Raw genomic sequence first — 19,142 nt, forward strand, 5'->3', positions numbered from 1 at the left:
TTTTAGTTTAATATGACTTTAACCAAAAAACAAAGGGCAAGTTACACATTTGGTCAAGCTTCGGACAAAAAATAAGTACGATCGCTAGCCATATATACACTATTATATATCAAAAATGTATACTTTATGTATATTATACATATATATATATATATATATATATATATATATATATATATATATATATATATATATATATATATATATATATATATATATATATATATATATATATATATGATGGCTATTATTTATGTCAATTTCTCAATTTACAGTTTTCTGGGCCAAAGCAGAACAATAATTATTATGGGCTTGAGTTGTGGACACTAACTAGGTACATATATACAGGGTATACGGCTGCAGGCAAGATAAACTTAAACTTAGGGCAACACTTGATGATGATTATAAATGCAGGTCAAACATGATTCCACATTAATATTCTGGCAACATTGCTGAGCTTATGCTAATATGTGGTCCTTGTATTAAGCTGATGTTCCACTTATTGAATTCCAAATTAAATCTGAGGTCCCCAAAGCATTTAAGATATCCAGTCCCTAACAACAATTCACTGCGAGAACATAACATTCTCTATACAAATATGTTCCTGAAGTCAAAAGACACCTAAAACAAAACATACATATTTTTAAGTTCAAGTATAGTAGAAATAAACAACCAAAATATACATAATGGAATCTTCAATTATCAACATTAATAGAATGCTTCTTAATTTGGGTAGTTGATATTGAAATAAATTTTACCCCTTTGAATCTGTGGGACCTTAATTTTCACCTCCATTATAGCTTTGCCAGTTTGTGGTACAAAGAATCAAAAGATTGGCATCTCATTTTGCATTCAATGTGCTCAGATATGCCTAGAATTGAACCATGGTATAAAAATTCGTTTTGGATAATTATCTAAATTTACTTAATTATCTAAATTTACTATCACTTTGAGTAACCTAAGCTACTATATGTAGTGACAACTTTGAATATGTCACAGAAAGCAAATCTACCGGTAGAGCTATTTGCCAAATCTACCAGCTCCATAGGTGCAACTACATAATCACAACGTGCATTTTTTTAATTTTATTTTTATTTTTTAATAATTATAGTGTTCAGGTCATCTTGCGTATACCTTAATTCTCTTAATGGATATTTGTTGTTATTACTAACATAGGTGTTAAATATTTGTGATACTTAGATAAATGGGGGGAAAATCATCTAGCTATATATTTTAGTTTATCATGAGATTGAACTCTAATCTTTCGTGATTTTCACCCATCAGTAAAGTGAAGCGTCAACTAGGGGTGTAAGATGGACAGATTCATATGAATTTTTATGGGTCAAAATTAGCTGAGTTAATAAATCTGTGGATCATTAACCCGCCTAAATATTACTTGTGCGGAGATATCTGAATCAAGATGGGCTAAACAATAAGTCATAACTAATTTAATGTCATCCTTTCTTTTCTTATAATTTGCTTAAATATCAAATAAAAAATCATTTATTATGATTATATATAACATATAAAATTTTTAAAAATATTTTGACAAGATTTTTATGTAATCAATTTGGGCTATATATTTAGTCCAAATCACCCCTAACTTTTAGATAGGCTGAATTGGATGAGTCAGGATTGAGTAAGTTAACTGCCAAATTAACTTCTACATGTTAGGCTAGTCATGTTTTCATGAGCTATGTTTGTCACCCCCAGTCAACTAATTGTTGTTGCACGCTACATAAAGCATCCATGAACCCAACCTTCTCATTATATATATTTAAGAGTTAATACCACTTTTAATCCCTTAGTTATTGGTAAATTTTAATTTTAGTACTTGTGGTATATTTGACTGCTAAACACATCTAATCTTCAATACTTGAAATCTCCACTTTTAATCTCTTTGCTAGTGAATATTCATATAAATTCATGATTATTAATCGTTCCAATTTAATTACACATGTGTTATGTTAAGATTGTACGCTTGCTTCATATATTTGGAGGTACTATAACTTCTAAAAATAGCGCAAATATAACATATTAAGCGACCAAACACACATTTTAACTAATTAAAGATTAAATGTGTTGAATCATAAATCAGAAGGACCAAAATCATAACTTATCAATAACTAAGAGATCAATCCTATATTTAATGTTTACTATTTCCATTTAAAGTTCAATGATGTATTGAAAACACCTAATACGATTTTCCTTAAATCACATTTCACCTTGGATTTTTTGTTTATATTATTTTAAATGTAGTAATATCCATCTTCTTGAATTTGGATTTTAATCACTCCGAATGTGGACTCTTGTATAAATTTGAGACTTCTAACATATCTTGATACTTCATAAATTTTGGACGTTCCTTAAATATCAAATTGATCTTGATCTTTTCCTTTTGTACAATATTTTTCTTCTATAGGATCGTAGTAAATATTCTTTCCACGATTCTTGTATCTTCATTTGAACAAGTCTTTCACTTCCATATCTTCTCCCATGATTCCATCTCATAATATCTTCTTTTCCATATTCATTTAGATTTTCATCAAATAAACTTGAACCAGCAAAATAAATCTACCACAAGTAATTGTTCTTTTATTGAAAATTATGTTGGTTTGGTATTATCAAAATTAATAGGTGAAACCTTGGACCTAACAAATTTTAATTTTTAATTAGGCCCAAGATTCATTCTTTTAACATGGTATCAGAGCCGTCAGCTAAGCGTTAAAATAAATCTACATGGTGTCTCCTCGTTTTAAAGTTGTTGCTTACAATTTTTTTGTTTCTTACATGGTGTATGATTAAATATAGTTTTTATGATTTTCGCGTGAAAATTACAAAATATTTTGTGAAAATTATAAAATATCGCACTAAAATTTTATGATTTTAGCGCAAAACTTCGCGTAAAAAACATAAAAATTTGAGTTGAATTTGCGCGATTGTTTACACTTTTCGCGCGGATTTTATGGAAGTTTGCACTTTTCAAGCAAAAATTTATGAGTTGCGAGTGATATAATTTTCACGGCCAATCATAAATTTCACACTCAAATTGCAAAATATCACACGAGATTTTATGATTTTCGCGCCAAAATTGAAAAAAAAAAACACGTGATTTTCTGCACTTTTCGCGCGAATATTTATTAAATTTTGCAAACTTTCGCAAGATATTTTATGATTGTCGCGCGATTTTTTGAAACTTTTGCACGAAATTTTGTAGTTTTTGCACAACATTTTGCTATTTTCGCGCGAAAAGTGCCAAAAATTGAGCGGATTTTTATGATTTTCATGTGAAAATTATATATAGCGCGAAAATAATTTCGCGCGAAAATTGCAAACTTGGGCTTTTGCTATTTCTCGCATGATATATTACACAATTTTCGCTCGAAATTTTGCATATTTCACTCAAAATATTAATTTTCCGATTTTCGAGTGATGATATAGCAATTAATTTGGTTTGGTAAATGCAAAATCCAAACCAACCCGACCTATGTACACCCTTAGATTGTACGGGTTAGATCGAATTTATGTTACATTGGTCTAAAATTTGTATAAAATCAGTAACTTAAAAAAATATCCCGACCCTATAAATTTCAAACATTGGCTTCACATCTGATCAAACATCAAAAGAATAGAACCGATACTAATTTAATATTGAAGTGAATCCAAAGGCATATTAGAGATTATCGTGAATAACAAATATAAATTAAACTTTTCAAGTACAATAGTATCAAAACAAAATACTATATGTTGAATTCCCTTCTCACTCAATCTCTTATATAATGAAAAACATAAAAAGAAGAAAATAAAAGGTAAGACAATATGCATGGTAGGTGGTTGAGGCAATTAGACTCGAGTTATTATAGTAGTTCCATGTAACATTTATAGCTTCTACTAATGTTTTGAGGCAAACATTCATTTCACGGGGAAAATATACTCGTTTGGTAGAAGGTATAAGTTGGGATATTCCAGCACTAATTTTTATACCATATTTGGTAGAAGGTATAAATTTGTCCTGGGATAAATTTATACCTTGTACCAAACATGGTACAAAATTGAATCCGGGATATCCTTTTTTATACCTTCTTATCCCACTTATCTTTGGCATTATTTTATACCATCTTTTAGATGGTATAAAATAATGCCATTAGATGGGATAAATTAGTCCCGGGATTATAATCCCGGGATAATTTCGACTATCTACCAAAGAAAAGAGATTGCCTTTTCTCTCCTCTCTTTCTTCGAAAATCTTTTGGACTATGCAAAACCTTTAATTTATTGTTTTGAGAATGGGGCTTTGATTTTCTCCAACTAATTTTTGGGAATTTTATATTGGGGTCTTGTTGAAACTCATCTAAAGAAGTTGAATTTTTGATCAAAATAATACATTATTTAAAACAATTAACAAGAATAATAAAATACTTTTAAAATTTACAGAAATAGAATAAACGTAGTTTTAGTAACATTTTAGGTAATATTTTATTAAAATATTTTAACGGAAAAAAAGTTAGGACAGACGGAATAACGAAAATATAAAACGTAACTGTGAGTGTCGTTTTACAAGTATTTCGTTACTGAGAGTACGACTCTCTGATTCTATTAATTACTTTCTGCTAAAGTACAATTTGTGGGTCCAAGATGATTTTCATTTCTCTCACACCTTTTTTCTATGCTTATTTTCTTACGTTTTTCTTACAAAAGTGAGAAATCTCCTATACTACAATGTATATTATAGTTTCTACACAATTTCCTAAGATAAAAGATAAAATTGAAGACCATTCAATTTAAATAAATATATGTAAAATTTATTCGGTCGTGAAATTTGATTGATTTGAGCTTCTCTTTTTATGACCTTTTGTTCCTTGTGGCCGAAGTGCATTATTGCCCTTACATATCGAAAAAGTATTCAAAGATATTTGTTTATCATAATATAATTACAATGCAATTTTAAATATCATCTTTGATTGTAAAAGTATTATTAATTACAAAGAGATAGATATTTCAAAAAATGAAAATAAAATTTAATTAAATAAACTTTAGTGACACAAGTATGTGTATTAAATAAACCTTTTATGTGTATTAAATAAACCTTTTTTTTCAGTTGAAGAAGTAAATAAGAATTAATGTGTGGTTTAGAAAAGGAAAACGAGTGACAGACTTTTATGGAACTTAAATCTCCACTTTTTATTTGTGCAAATTTAATTCGTTGTGTATAATTTTTGGTGCAGTTTGTTAGAAAGAAATAAAAGAGAGAGAGAAATAGGAGAAAAAAGTAAGAAAAGAATCACAGAAAAAAGGAGTGAGAGAAATGAAAATCACTTGGACCCATAAGTTTTACTTTAACAGAAAGTAATTAATAGAATCAAAGAGTCGTAACTCCCAGTAACGAAATACTTATAAAGCGTTACTCACAATTACGTTTTATGTTTTCATTATTCCGTTCGCCCTAACTTTTTCTGTTAAATTTTTTTGATAAAATATTATCTAAATCGTTACTAACAACTGCGTCCTATATTGGCTTGACACGTCTTTGAAGGAGCCATAAATAGAATGATAATTTTACTCTATCACCCCTAATTATTATTAAGTCATCTAATTATTGAAATCAATCACATACTTTAAAAGTTGTGCAGTTACTAACAATTTTGTGAAGCTCCCAACCAAATAATTAATAATAAGGGTAAAATAAGTATGAAATGATAAATTATCTCTTGATTTTTCAAACTGAACAAATAAAATAGTAAATTATCTTTTGATTTTTCAAACTAAACAAATAAAAGTGAATATCTATTTTTAGTTTACAGTACAAGTAAAAATGGTCGGAGGGAGTATATTAAAGGCCTATTTGGAAAGCCACCCAAGTAATTGGAATTGAGTGTAATTACACAGTTTAGCCTGTTTGTTTCCCTTTCTTTTGAATTATTTACTTAAGTTACGTTGAAACTTACTTATGTAATGTTGGAATTTGACATAAAAGTATTATGTTAAACTTTTTCTTTTGGATTTTGAATTTAGGTTATATTTTCAATTTTAATTTATTTGCTTTCACATTGCATGTTGTTTATTTTTCACTTACATTTGATGGATTTTTTGTGTCAAACGTTTGAATAATGTTATGACATTATATTTATAAATATCATTTTTTTGTCAAACATCGAATCCATGACGTTCTCACAAAAAAAGTCTTCTTTTAAGTTTTATAATTAATTAAAATTAAATATTATTAATTTGAAATATATATATATATATATATATATATATATATTATTTTTTACAATATTAGTTACAAATATATGATTATTAATTAATATATTTTCAAAAAATAATGTGTTATTAAATAACTAAGTTCATATCATTTATAAAGGCAAACATTTTTTAAATATTAATTTCAATTAAATTTTATTTTTAAATTAAATTAACTGTGTAATTACACTTGTGCAACCAAACAGCACGCTTGTAATTACACTATAATTACATTATGATAAACAAATAGGTCGTTGTAATTACACTACTGTGTAATTACTAGCCTGTGTAATTACTACCTTAGTAATTACACCAATTCCAATTACCAGGTGGCTTTCCAAACAGGCCCTAAAAGATACTCAATTCATAAAAGTTACTTCTAAAAAAAAAAAAAAAAAAAAAAAAACACTATTCAGTTAAGAGGAGTCTTATGGACCAAATGGCTTGCCAATAGCATACGTACTAGTAGAGCATATGAGTAATAAAATACTTGGGTAATTAATAGGGAAAACTACGTATATATACATGTTAAGGAGAAATATTTACGAAACGTAACGATAGTTTTCCTTATTTACAAAACATAACGATATATTACAAAACATGACGGATTTTCATATATTTTTCGTTTTTTTTTTTTTTTCCAGAAAAATATATATACTTTTTATAAAAAAAATATTTTTTTTTTAAAAAAATATTTTTATTTTTAAAAAAAATAATTTTTATATATATTTTTTAAATATTAATTTTTTTTTTTTTTTTGCTCAATGGCTTAAAAAATTACCTCATATTTCTATGTATGAAAGTTGTATGAAATGTGTATGTGTGAGCAAAATTTTTAATATAATTTTCATATACAAAATTTTGAGCGAAAACTTTAAGCCTTGAACATTGTATGAAAATTGTTACAATGTTGTTGTAGTTGTATTAATTTTCCAAAACCTAATATGAAATTTATATACAAACAATGTGAATGAAATTCTAAGTCTTGAGGAAGATATACACATTTCATACCATTCTCATGCATAAAATTTTAAGCATAATGTTTAAGCCTTGATCAAGATATACACATTTCATACGTTCTTCATACATAAAATCGAGCGAACTTTTTAAGCCTTGAGCAAGATATACACATTTCATACACAAAAATTTGAGCGATTATTTTAAGTCTTGAATGTTGTATCAAAGTTATATACAATGTTGTTGTAGTTGTATTAATTTTACGTAAATCTAACATGAACTTTATACATGAAAATGTGAGCAAAATTTTAAGACATGAGCAAGATACAAATTTCATATTGTTTTCATACACACAATTTTGAGCGGATTTTTTAAGCCTTGAACGAGATATACACATTTCATACATTTTTCATACACTGAATTTTGAGCAAACTTTTTAAGTCTTGAGCGAGATATACACATTTCATACAACTTTCATACATAAGTTTTTGAGCAAAAAAAAAAATATTAATTTTTTAAAAAAATAAAAATAAATTTAAAAAAAAAATATTTTTTTTAAAAAAATAAAAAAATATTTTTTAAAAAAATGATTTTTAAAAAATAAAAAATAAAAAATAATTTAATTTTTTTTTTTTTTAAATATAAAGCATGTTTTGTATAGGATTTGTAATGTTATGTTTTGTAAATATAAAACTATCGTCACGTTTCGTAAATATTTCTCCTTAAGATGTATATATATGTCAAAGACCCTAATTAATATGTCATGGGGTTGCAGTGTCCATAAACCTTGGGGATGCATGTTGGCCCTCTGCAGAAAAATGGAGGACCACTAATATTTGAGTGACAAATGTTAACAACACTAAGCCTAGTTCTAGGAATAGTCAATCAAGTATCACTTCCCGATAAAATAATTAATGTTTGGATAAACTCACTAACGACCCCCATTATAGAGAAAAACACTTTCTTTTCTCCTAAATAAAAGGGGGATTTTTAAAAAATTTCTTGATTAATAATCTAGCCGATCCATATTGCATTTGTTTTTAAGGAATTTGGACACCCCTTAAAAAAGATAGTTGATATTTTTAGGACATAACATAAAAATATTTGTTTAAACAATTATTTATGATTAAAAAGCTCACTTAATAATTAAACAATTAACTTACATAGTTAAGGAAGAGCTAGTTTTTGTTTTTTCTAAAATTTCAAATATTTTGAAAGATATTATGTTGCAGGTTAAAATGATTAATATTTGGGATTAGAAGCAATAATCCGGAATGATTAGTGGTGGCTAATCGAATTTTCTTTAATATAACCGGTTAAATTAATATTAAGGGTGTGTTTGGTATGGAGGAAAACATTTTCTAAAAAGTATTTTTAAATTTTTTCATGTTTGTTGGTCAAAGGTTTTGAAGAACATTTTTTCTAGGAAAACAAGTTCATTTAAAATGAAAAAAAATGATTTCTCTAGTAGAAGTAGGAAAAACCAACTTTCATAAATGGCCTGCCATATCGATTGTCCCTCCACCTTCCAACACACGCGCCACCTTCACCCCGACCTCCCCACCATCCCCACACCCCTACCTCCCACTTCACCCCTCATATAATTTGGCTAGATTATATACAAATATTTTTGAGATAGTATTTTTTTTATTTACTTATCAAATGTCAAAAATAAGTATCAAACTCACTTATCTTTCCATGCAAGATTCTTAACAATTTTTCGTGTAAATCTTAATTATAATATATATAACCTAATAGAAAAGTGAAAAGTGTCAAAGTTGAGAGGAGAATCCTAGCGCCTCCGTGAAGTTAGTGCCTTTTTAGGGTTTCCACATCTTACCATTACTTTTATTTGCTTTTTTTTGGGTGTTAAAACTTAAACCTACCACAATAATAGTACTCCCTCCGGATAAAAAAAAGAGTCCACTTAGCTATTTGCATACCCCTTAAGAAAATACTACCTCCTAGACAAAAATAGATAATTTGACTAAACTATCCCTAATTAAATAGGCATTGGGATTGGATCATATAACACTTAATAGGGGCAAATATGGAAAAATAAGGTTAATTCTTTCTTGATTTGTTAAGTGAATTCTTCTTTTTATAAAAAAAAAAAGGGTTAAGTGGACTCTTTTTTTATCCGAACGGAGTAATTTTTTGGAAATTAAATCATACGTACAAGAAACCAAGGCAGCCTTCTATTCTGAAACTTATAGGAGTCCGGTCACGCCGAAAAGAAATTAGATTTTGAATATAGTCCTTGTCAAGTCAAAAGCAAATAAACAGATTGAAACAGTGGGATATTATTAGTTACCCAAATGTTCCAAATTTTTCATAGGAGCGAATGTGGGTATAAGTTGTCAGAAATGTTTTGGACGTAGGTATTGACTAGACATTAAAAAATATCCACTGCAAGTTCTGATGGTATTTCTTCAATATTATTTGTTTTCTGATGTCTGACGTAGTTGCCGATCGAAAATCAGTGTATTTTTTTGATAGCGTCTCCATCTATTTTTCTTTTCTTGTTAAGTAAACACCAATAACAGTTTTACAAGAAATGTAACATGCGGATCCTAACACATTGTGTGTGAGTGCAGAGGCGAATTTATATGTAAAAAATGAGTCACGTGAACACATAGTCACCCGACTAAGCTCGGTATATTATGTGTATAAATTTTATAAATATATCTAATATTCATTGAAGGAACACATGGTTAAACTAACTAAATGGAGCACTGGTTAGACGCTGCTCAAGGTTGAGGGATCGAATCCTTGCTCACCTTTCGCTGCACGTTATGTTCCTTTTATTTCTTCATTTTCTTCTTCTAATGCAAATAAAAATGTAGTGCTTGAGTTTTGAACTTGGAACCTCAAGGTAAATTTTGAACCTCCTAAACCACCGAGCCGACTTCTAGACTTGGGGTTATGGGATTCAAAATTTATATATGTGCATAAAAATTTAAAATATTACCATATATATAGTGTGTATTTGTCGAGGTGATTCGCGCGAACACCTTTCCGCCCCTGATGGTGAACCCATCCTCTTAAATTCTTGGATTCGCCTCTGTGTGAGTTCATGGGAACTCAGTAGCTTTTGCTCAAATCTTATAAATTTATTAAAATATTCACTAAATATTTATAGATATATTTGACTGTGAACCGAGTTATTATCATATATATATAACTTGAAGTCGTGTAGGAAACTGCAAACTTCAAATTAAGAATCCGCTTGTGAACATAAGTCACTGCTGAGTCTTAGATATTCAAAAACATCACAAGTAAATAATTTAAATTAATTTTCCAAATATGGTGGTGGAAATCTGGAAATGGATTACACAATACACAATTTGATCGGCTATTCATCAATACTACAGAAGGAACGTTTTATAAATGTTAGTCTCCGTCTAATAGAACTAGAGAAACCCAAAAAGGATTTGATAGCAAAAGAATGAGAATACCTCAGTACTGCTAAATATATCGTTTCTGTTATAGGTGAATTTAAAATTCATAATATCTTACGTATATTGACCATTGGAAATAGGACCCTAAAAGGATAGGGATAATATTTTATTCTTCAAACACATTTATTTATTTCACACTAGCTAGAACTAGCTAGCCAATAACGATGAATAGTATCACACAAACACACACATATATATGTGTAAACATACATTTGCATTGCATAAGTATAAATATGGCTATGAGCCATTGCATAGCATAGCATTGATGCCTAGTACTTGAGCGGAGCGAAAAGGGTTTTCCATGAGATGGGAAATGAAAATAATTTTCCCCACACGAAGTTTGTGAATAAGTGATTGTCCGATAATGAGCAAGGAATATTCGTCTTTATGCTAAATAGGATGGACTGAACTCATAATTCATTAGATGCTTTTTATGAATGTCAACTGACCCTCTATGTCTTTGGTCACATCAAGTATAAAATCCTGGAAAACGAGCGGCTCTGGTATGTCTTCAGTTTTCTTCTCGTACACAAAGGTCCATGTAGCCGGCTACAACAAAAGGCATATATAGCTACGAAATCTTAGCTATGAATTTATAAAACATGGCTAGTACTTAGTAATAGCCACAAAAATTTAAATTCCGTGGCTATTTACAAATTCATAAAATTTCTTAGCCACGAAAATTAAATTGACAAAGCTAATTCTTCGTTTTTGCCACAATTGCTAAAAATCGTGGCAATTATTACTTAAATAGCTACAACGTTATTGCTGTAACAAAATTTCGTAGCTAATTATTAACTTTTGCTACGAGTTGAAACTAACTGTAGCAATAGTTACCTTTTAGCCACAATAAATTATTTGAAACACAATGCTGTAGCTAAATAAATACTTTTGCTTCAAGTTATAAAAAATTGTGGCAATAGTTAAATGATATAGCCACAGAAATTTTGCTATAACAAAATTGCGTGACTAATTATTAATTTTTGCCACGAGGTAAAACTTATTGTAGCAATACTCGCCTTTTAGCCACAATAAATTATTTGAAACAAAATGTTGTAGCTAAATAAATACATTTGCTTCAAGTTTTTAAAATTTGTGGCAATAGTTAAATGATATAGCCACAAATTTTTTGCTATAACAAAATTTCGTAGCTAATTATTAATTTTTGCTACGAGTTGAAACTAACTGTAGCAATTGTAATCTTTTAGCCACAATAAATTATTTGAAATAAAATATTATAGCTAAATACATATTTTGCTTCAAGTTCTAAAAATTGTGGCAATAATTAAATGATATAGCCACATATTTTTTGCTATAACAAAAATTAGTAGCTAATTATATTGCAGTAATTTTTTCCATGACTTGAAACTTACTGTAGCAGTATTATCCTTTTAGCCACAAAAATTTATTAAAAAAAAATATTATAGCTAAATAAATATATATATGACGATAAACCTCATACCTAATCATTATTTTTTAATCAGTAGTTGAAATTTGGTCTAGCAATAATAATCTTTTAGCCACATTAAACAATTTTCGTACAGTTGAAGTTACCATAAAGCAGTACTACTCACAATAATTGGTTCTAACAAATTTTTATACTGAGATAAAGAGTTACAGAAATATGTATTTAGATGTGCTTTCTAAGAGATTTCTACATTCTGATAGGTATAAATGCTTACATAATCATACTTGATGAATGTTTTACAAACATACTTGTAAGTTCCAAATATAATTTGAATAAATAGTAATTATATCTAATAACCTTTGATTATGTAATTATAGCGAATTTTTTGATTAAGTAATTATATTGAATTTAAAGTTCAAACTTCACTAAATCTCACTCAAGTACATCTTGATCAAGTGCTTCGAGAATTATTATTTGAATCGAACCTATTCAATTGGACAATTCATCTATCGATCTAGTGTAATTAGCAGGGGCGAAGCTAGCTTATTGCTTACGGGTTCGGCCAAATCCAGTAGCTTTGGTCTAAATTCTATATTTGTATTAAAAAATTATTTAATATGTATAAATTATTAATTTAGAATCCAGTGACTAGAATTCCAACACATAAACTTCGAATCCTGGCTCTTCCTCTGATAATTAGGTGTTGATCGTTCTTTTTGATTTAATTTCACATGGCCTTATTGTAAGTTTCAAATATAATTTAAATAAATAGTTAGATCATATCTAATTAAATTAAATTGACTTCTTATATTGGATTTAAACAAAACTTCGTTAAGGGTCGCTCAAGCTTCATTCTGAACTAGTGCTTAAAAATTTGTTATTTAGACTCAGGCCTCTATTATTTAGACAATACGTTACAACAATTTAATATAATTAGATGTTCATAATAATTCAATTTAATTTAATTTTACGGGATCTAAGTTTTAAATATAATTTATATAAATAATTAATAATGTCTAAATATCTAAGCCCAATTCAAGCTTCGTCCTAATCTAGTGCTTCAAGAATCGTGCATATGCAAACTCGCACAATTTAATACTAACAAATAATAAACCTATTGGGACAGTAACTTTATTAATTGCTACTATTTCAGTTACTTAATGCCTATTGAAATTTTAATTATAATTAGTAATATTCAGGATTAATAATTTAATATAGCTAATATAGAAGTGAATATTTATCATAATTTAGATCAAATAATTCAGATGTATTCAATGTTTGGTTAAAAACCGATCCAAACCGAAAAGCGAAGAAATCAATTTTTTGTAAAGTTTCAGTTTGGTTTTATTAATATTTTGTTTTATATATACACACCCAAAATATATTAACTTTGATAAAAAAACTTTAAATACTTTGTATACTTTTTCATGAAAAAATTACCTATCTCTACTAGATTAATGGGCTTTACACTTTAAGCTCATTTTTTAAAAGAAAATCATAATTCCAAACTCAATTATTCAAAGAAAATCGTAAATCCAAACTCAATTATTCAAAGAAACAACTATGATATATACCTATATCTCTTTGTATTTCTTATGAACTTTATTACTTGATTAAATCTTATATATAATTTTAAGACATTTTTCTTTATGATTCAAGAAAATATGTAGCCACCACAATAAATGTTAAAAATGGATTATAAGTTGGAAAAGGATGATTTTTTTTTAATGGTAGGAAAAAAAAAATGAAAGAGAGAAATACCATTTGGTTTCTTAAAACTGTAAAAATCGAACCAAACCAATGGATGTGAATTATATTTGATTTGGTTTTACTAATTAAAAAACCGACTTATTGATTTAATTTTGATCTGAACCAATAACCGACCCAACCGACCATGAACACACCTAAAAGAAGTACTAACCACAAACAATGTTCAATAATTAACAAGTTATAAACTAAAATGGATAAAAATTACAATGTAATTAAGAAAAATCTACCTAATTTTTCTCTTTTGGTTTGATTATTAGAACGTAGGAGGGTAACGTGATGACGTCATAATAGTTTCCTCTAATTACGAAATCAATATAAAAGTAAAAGCTGTGCTTAAATTTGAAGAGTAGACCTAATTAATAACACAAAAAACAGAAACAAAAAAGTTCCCTCCAATTTATTTCCCAGTATTTTTTCTCCCCTAAATAACAACTTTATTTTCCTATTAAAGAGAATAGAGAGCCAAAACCCTAAAAGAGTAAGCACTCAAGAGAAAGCCAAAAAAAGGTGCCGTCATCTCAATCCCTAGTTTCAATTTTTGTTCTCAAGCCATAGCTAAGGTAAATTTTATATCCTTTTTCTTTTGTTGCTTGCTTTTCCCATTATTATTTAAATTAAAAAAAGTTTCTTTTTGCCTTTGTTAGATGCATAAAACATCACGTTCTTGTAAATTTCTTATTTTACTTCTTCGCTTATTTACAATTTTTTTTAACGAAAACTTTTATTCAATTATTAAAATATCATTTACAACAATAGAATTTTGTTCACGAACTGTATGTTATTATTTATAATGCTTATGTATTTCATAATTATTTTTCTTTATAAATAATTATGGCTTGATAAAAACTTATGCTACCGAAAGATTGTGATATTTTTATGAGTATTTTTCTTCGAGAAAAAAGTGATAGGAATAACCCGTCAGAAGAGGTGAACAAAGCAGTTATGGAAGTACACGAATTTGCGTATTCCACAAGTACTCTTTATTTTTTATTGATTTTTTTTTTACTTCTATCAATATTTTTACTTGACGTTATCTATTTGATCTTCAATTTATATAAGAATGCTTTATTATATCATTTTCTTATTTGTTTTTATTTTTTATTGCAGCTAGTGGAGAGTGATGAAAGCATCAAAATAGAAGGGGACATGAATAATTATTTTTTCTCTTGTAAAAATATATTGATATGCTTGAATTAAATGATATTTCATTATTTTGAATGATATTGTTGAACCTTTGTTAAGTCATTTTTCTAATATATTTTATCTATTACACAATTGAAGATATTCTGTTACAGTTGTCTATTAAATTCAAGTAAAAAATAAATACTTAGCTACATTTATAAATTATTGTGGCTAACATTATTCGTGCTAAATATGTTGCAGCTACAATTTTTTTGAATTGGTAACACATGCATATTATAGCTACGCAAATAAGAAAATGATTTCATTTCCATAGCAAATAAAAAAAAATCTTTTTCTATAATTTTATCCCTCCTAACAAAAAAAGTTGTGAAATCCTAGCTATGAGTTTTGAATTCGTAGCTAGACATATACTTTTATAATTGCCACGCATCAAGAACATGGCTATAAATGTTCACTTTCCGTAGCTGATGAAGATTTTTTAGCTATAATGCTATATATTTCATGACTAAAGGTATGAACTTTTAGCTACGTATAAAAGTATTTGTGGCAAATACATTAATTCATAGCTATGGAATTTTTAATCCGTAACTAAATCTGAGTACTATTGCTACGAGATTAAGCTATAGAAATAGCCATAAAATTTGAGTTTGTGTGGCAAACAGATTGAATTTTTTGCTACAATACAACACTCTGTGGCCACAATATGAAGATAGCTATAAATTTTATTTGTCGTGGCAAAAAAATAAAATCACTTGCTATAAGTATATTTTTCGTGGCAAATTTGTTTTACCATCACAGCTACAAACAAAAATATTCCGTAGCAATAAGTATAAGTCCTTAGCCACGGACCATGTAAAGTCTGTAGCTAACTTTTAGCTACGCTACATTTTGCTACGAATGCTACAGAAAAAAATATTGTGGCTAAAATGTTTAGCCACGAAAAATTTCATATTTATCTACAACGTATTTTATAGCAATATATGCCTTGTGTTGTAGTCCCATTGGTGATCACATGTGGTCATAATAGTGAAGGAATTGTACAAATCTAACAAATCTCCACACCAATCACTTTCCAAGTGATTGATTTCTTCTTAGGAACGATGGCTTCAACCACTTCTGTTGCAATCTTATATTTTCCACCTACGACCAATAAAATTTAAAATATAAAAGATGTTATCACTAGGCTAGTTCAACTTTTCAAACCCTCGTAAAAGATATAAACATTCACACAATAACATATTTTCATCTCAATTCTCTAGTTTTTCCTTTGTTTTCCATTTTCATTTTCTCCAAAAATTATCTGAAGCTCCCGAAATTGGACTTTCTACATTTTTCTTCGATAGAACTAACTTTAAAAATCTCAAAAGAACATTTAGCATAGTGGAAAATATGGGAATTAGTAGGAAATCCCATAAATTTGATTATATTGTATTTTGTATGGCAAAAGTAATTTTCTATGAAAAGAAAAATTTGACAAAAGTTTGTACAATATTTTACGGTGTTTGATTGGTGAGTGAAAATTATTTTATGGAAGTATATATTAAAGTTAAATCATTATTTTAGAAAATCGGCGAATGTTTTGATAATTTTTTTGAGTACTAAGATTAAGTAGGCGTTTGGCCATGAAAATCAAATATTTTTCACTTTATTTGGTATTTTGAAGTTGGAGTTCAAGATGGAGTTGTGTTTGGTTATAGTTTTTGCAAAGAATAATTGGTTGTTTGAATGTATTGAAAGTGAAAAAAGTGAAAGGAAGAAAGTGAAAAAAGTGAAAGGAAAAAAGTGAAAAAAGTGAAAAACAAGTTTTCGTTGTTTTCCAAATTCCAAATACAACTTCAACTTCTATTTGTAAAGATGTGGGTTTGTCCACAATCTTCTATTTTTGCCAAGAGGCTAGGCTTCAGATACCGCTTTTGTGTATTGGACTTTGATAAATATACATGGCAGGGGTCTGCCTAACCCCCCACCAGGAAGGTGGCTTAATTAAAAAACAAAAAAATACAACTTCAAGTTGTATTTGGAATTTTTATGACCAAACACCATAAAGTTAAAAAAGTGAAAAAATATTCCGGAAAAAAGTGAATAATTCTCGTGGACAAACGGGACCTAACAATGTTCACATGTTAATTGGAGCAAACAGATGCATATCCACCAAGATTTATATTTAATGGGTTGTGCAATTTCATCACTAAATTCATTGCACTTCTGCAAATATGGGCTTAGAACTTGATTACTTGTTAAACTTTTACTGATTTTTCACATATATATTTATGCTTAGTATAAAAATATTGGGTGCAATTGAACCCGGTGAATCTTATAAAATGTATTAGCCTTTAGAATAAGTAATATGAAGTTAAAAGTTAAGATAATTAATTATAAGAAAAATGACTTTTGCTCCTAAATGAGAAAAGTTATTTTCCCTTTTCTAATGTAAAATGTTTTTCCTCTGTTAACCAAACACCATCAAAGTATAAAACAACTTTTATATGGAAAACATTCTCCTCAAAAAAGACTTCTCACATACCAAATACACCTAAATGTAAAAAAAAAAACATTGATGCAAGTGGTTCATATATATAGAGAGAGGGAAAATATGCATTACCGTCATTATATTTCCAGCTAACAGCCGAACCAACCTTTACGGGTTCACCTCCATGAATCTCAATATGCTTGATCTTATCAGGGCATATTTTCGGTATTTGATTATTTTTAGTGTGAAAAATGTCATAAATCAAGTGTCTTCAATTGAAGCGATCAGTTTGCCTTTCATACCCATATTTTCTTCTTCTGTGTGGCAAAAAGTTTTGAAAAGAAAGTGGCGATGAAATTAAATGGTTAAAAGTTAGTCTTTATATAGATTTCAATTAGCTGTGCAAAAAGCTATTCTAAATAAATATTAGATAAAACATAATCCAAGACGACCACGACATATCAAGGAAGATTAATACTGTAATTAATTAGCCCATTACGTGTATAATTAGGTCTTGCCAAGTTAATATTGCCCTTCACTATGAAATTTGAACCACTCAACTTTTGGAGAATCTTATTAGCTCACTTGGTTGGCTGGTGAGAGTTCGATTCCCCATCTTATAATTCCCTACCTCATTTTCTCTTCCCTTGTTCCCAATTAAGGGGGGAACACCCAACTTATATTTAAAAAAAAAAATACAGAAGATAAAGTTTACACCTCATAAGGGACTCATTTTATGTAATTGAAATAGTGAATTAATGTTTCAAAGGATAAAAATCATCTTAGGATAAAGATGGTCAAACTCTAGAAGAGGAAACTCCAGAAGAGGCTACTAACATGACTAAGAACACGCCGGATTAAGTGATTGAAAATAGTTGTTTAGCATTAAGAGTTGATAAGTATTTTTAAGTTCAAACTAGACACTGCCTAATTGAAGGTTGGGAACTCTAATATTGCGTACTTTCATAATGTTATTATAGACAGAAGAAGAAAGCTATACATTAGCAAGATTCAAGATGATGAGCAACAATGGAAGGCACTAAACTTCAACAGCACCATCAATTCCATAGTTACTGATGAAGACAGTTGTTGAATTTGTTGAGTTGATCCCTCGACTAGTAAATTTGTCCATCGCTTCACGCGGTTTTAGTGAACTTCATTGAAATAATTTTCTTAAAATATCATATAAAATTCTTCGTGAATTTTTGAATCTTTGAACTTATAAACAATTTGAATTTATAAATATCTCAATTTTTGAATTCCTAACCGGCTTCCTGGATAATGTATTGTTTCTACATGATGTGTTTTTGTTCAATGTGTGGTATATATATGTCACAAATATAAGTCTTTAATTTGATTTAGAGTTTAGAAATGTTACGCACCATATAACTAAACTCATGAGGCAGAGAAACAGTGATATATATATATATATATATATATATATATATGTATGTATGTATCTGTGTGTGTGTGTTACATTGATAAGTTGGTATTTTATCAACTTATCTTTTCTTTAATCTTAGATTTTTGCTATGTCTAATTGATAAAATAGTGCGCTTAATGTCGTTTACTCCCATTTTACAGGTTTTATATGATTGAGAAGTGATCGGGAAGAAATCAAGTGAAAAATAAGTCAAAATAGGTCAAATTGAAGAAAATGAGAAAAGTGGCTAAAATTGCAAAAATGGCCAGA

At 28.4% G+C, this 19,142-nt stretch overlaps 1 pseudogene; it reads right to left on the reverse strand.

The window, feature by feature from the left end:
• LOC132059978 (kirola-like) overlaps positions 1-17,770 on the reverse strand; it is a 60,677-nt pseudogene extending 42,907 nt beyond the window's left edge.
• Between the last annotated feature and the right edge of the window lie 1,372 nt (positions 17,771-19,142).

This window comes from Lycium ferocissimum, chromosome 6, assembly GCF_029784015.1.
Source record: "Lycium ferocissimum isolate CSIRO_LF1 chromosome 6, AGI_CSIRO_Lferr_CH_V1, whole genome shotgun sequence".
In the NCBI taxonomy this organism is placed as follows: Eukaryota; Viridiplantae; Streptophyta; class Magnoliopsida; order Solanales; family Solanaceae; genus Lycium; species Lycium ferocissimum.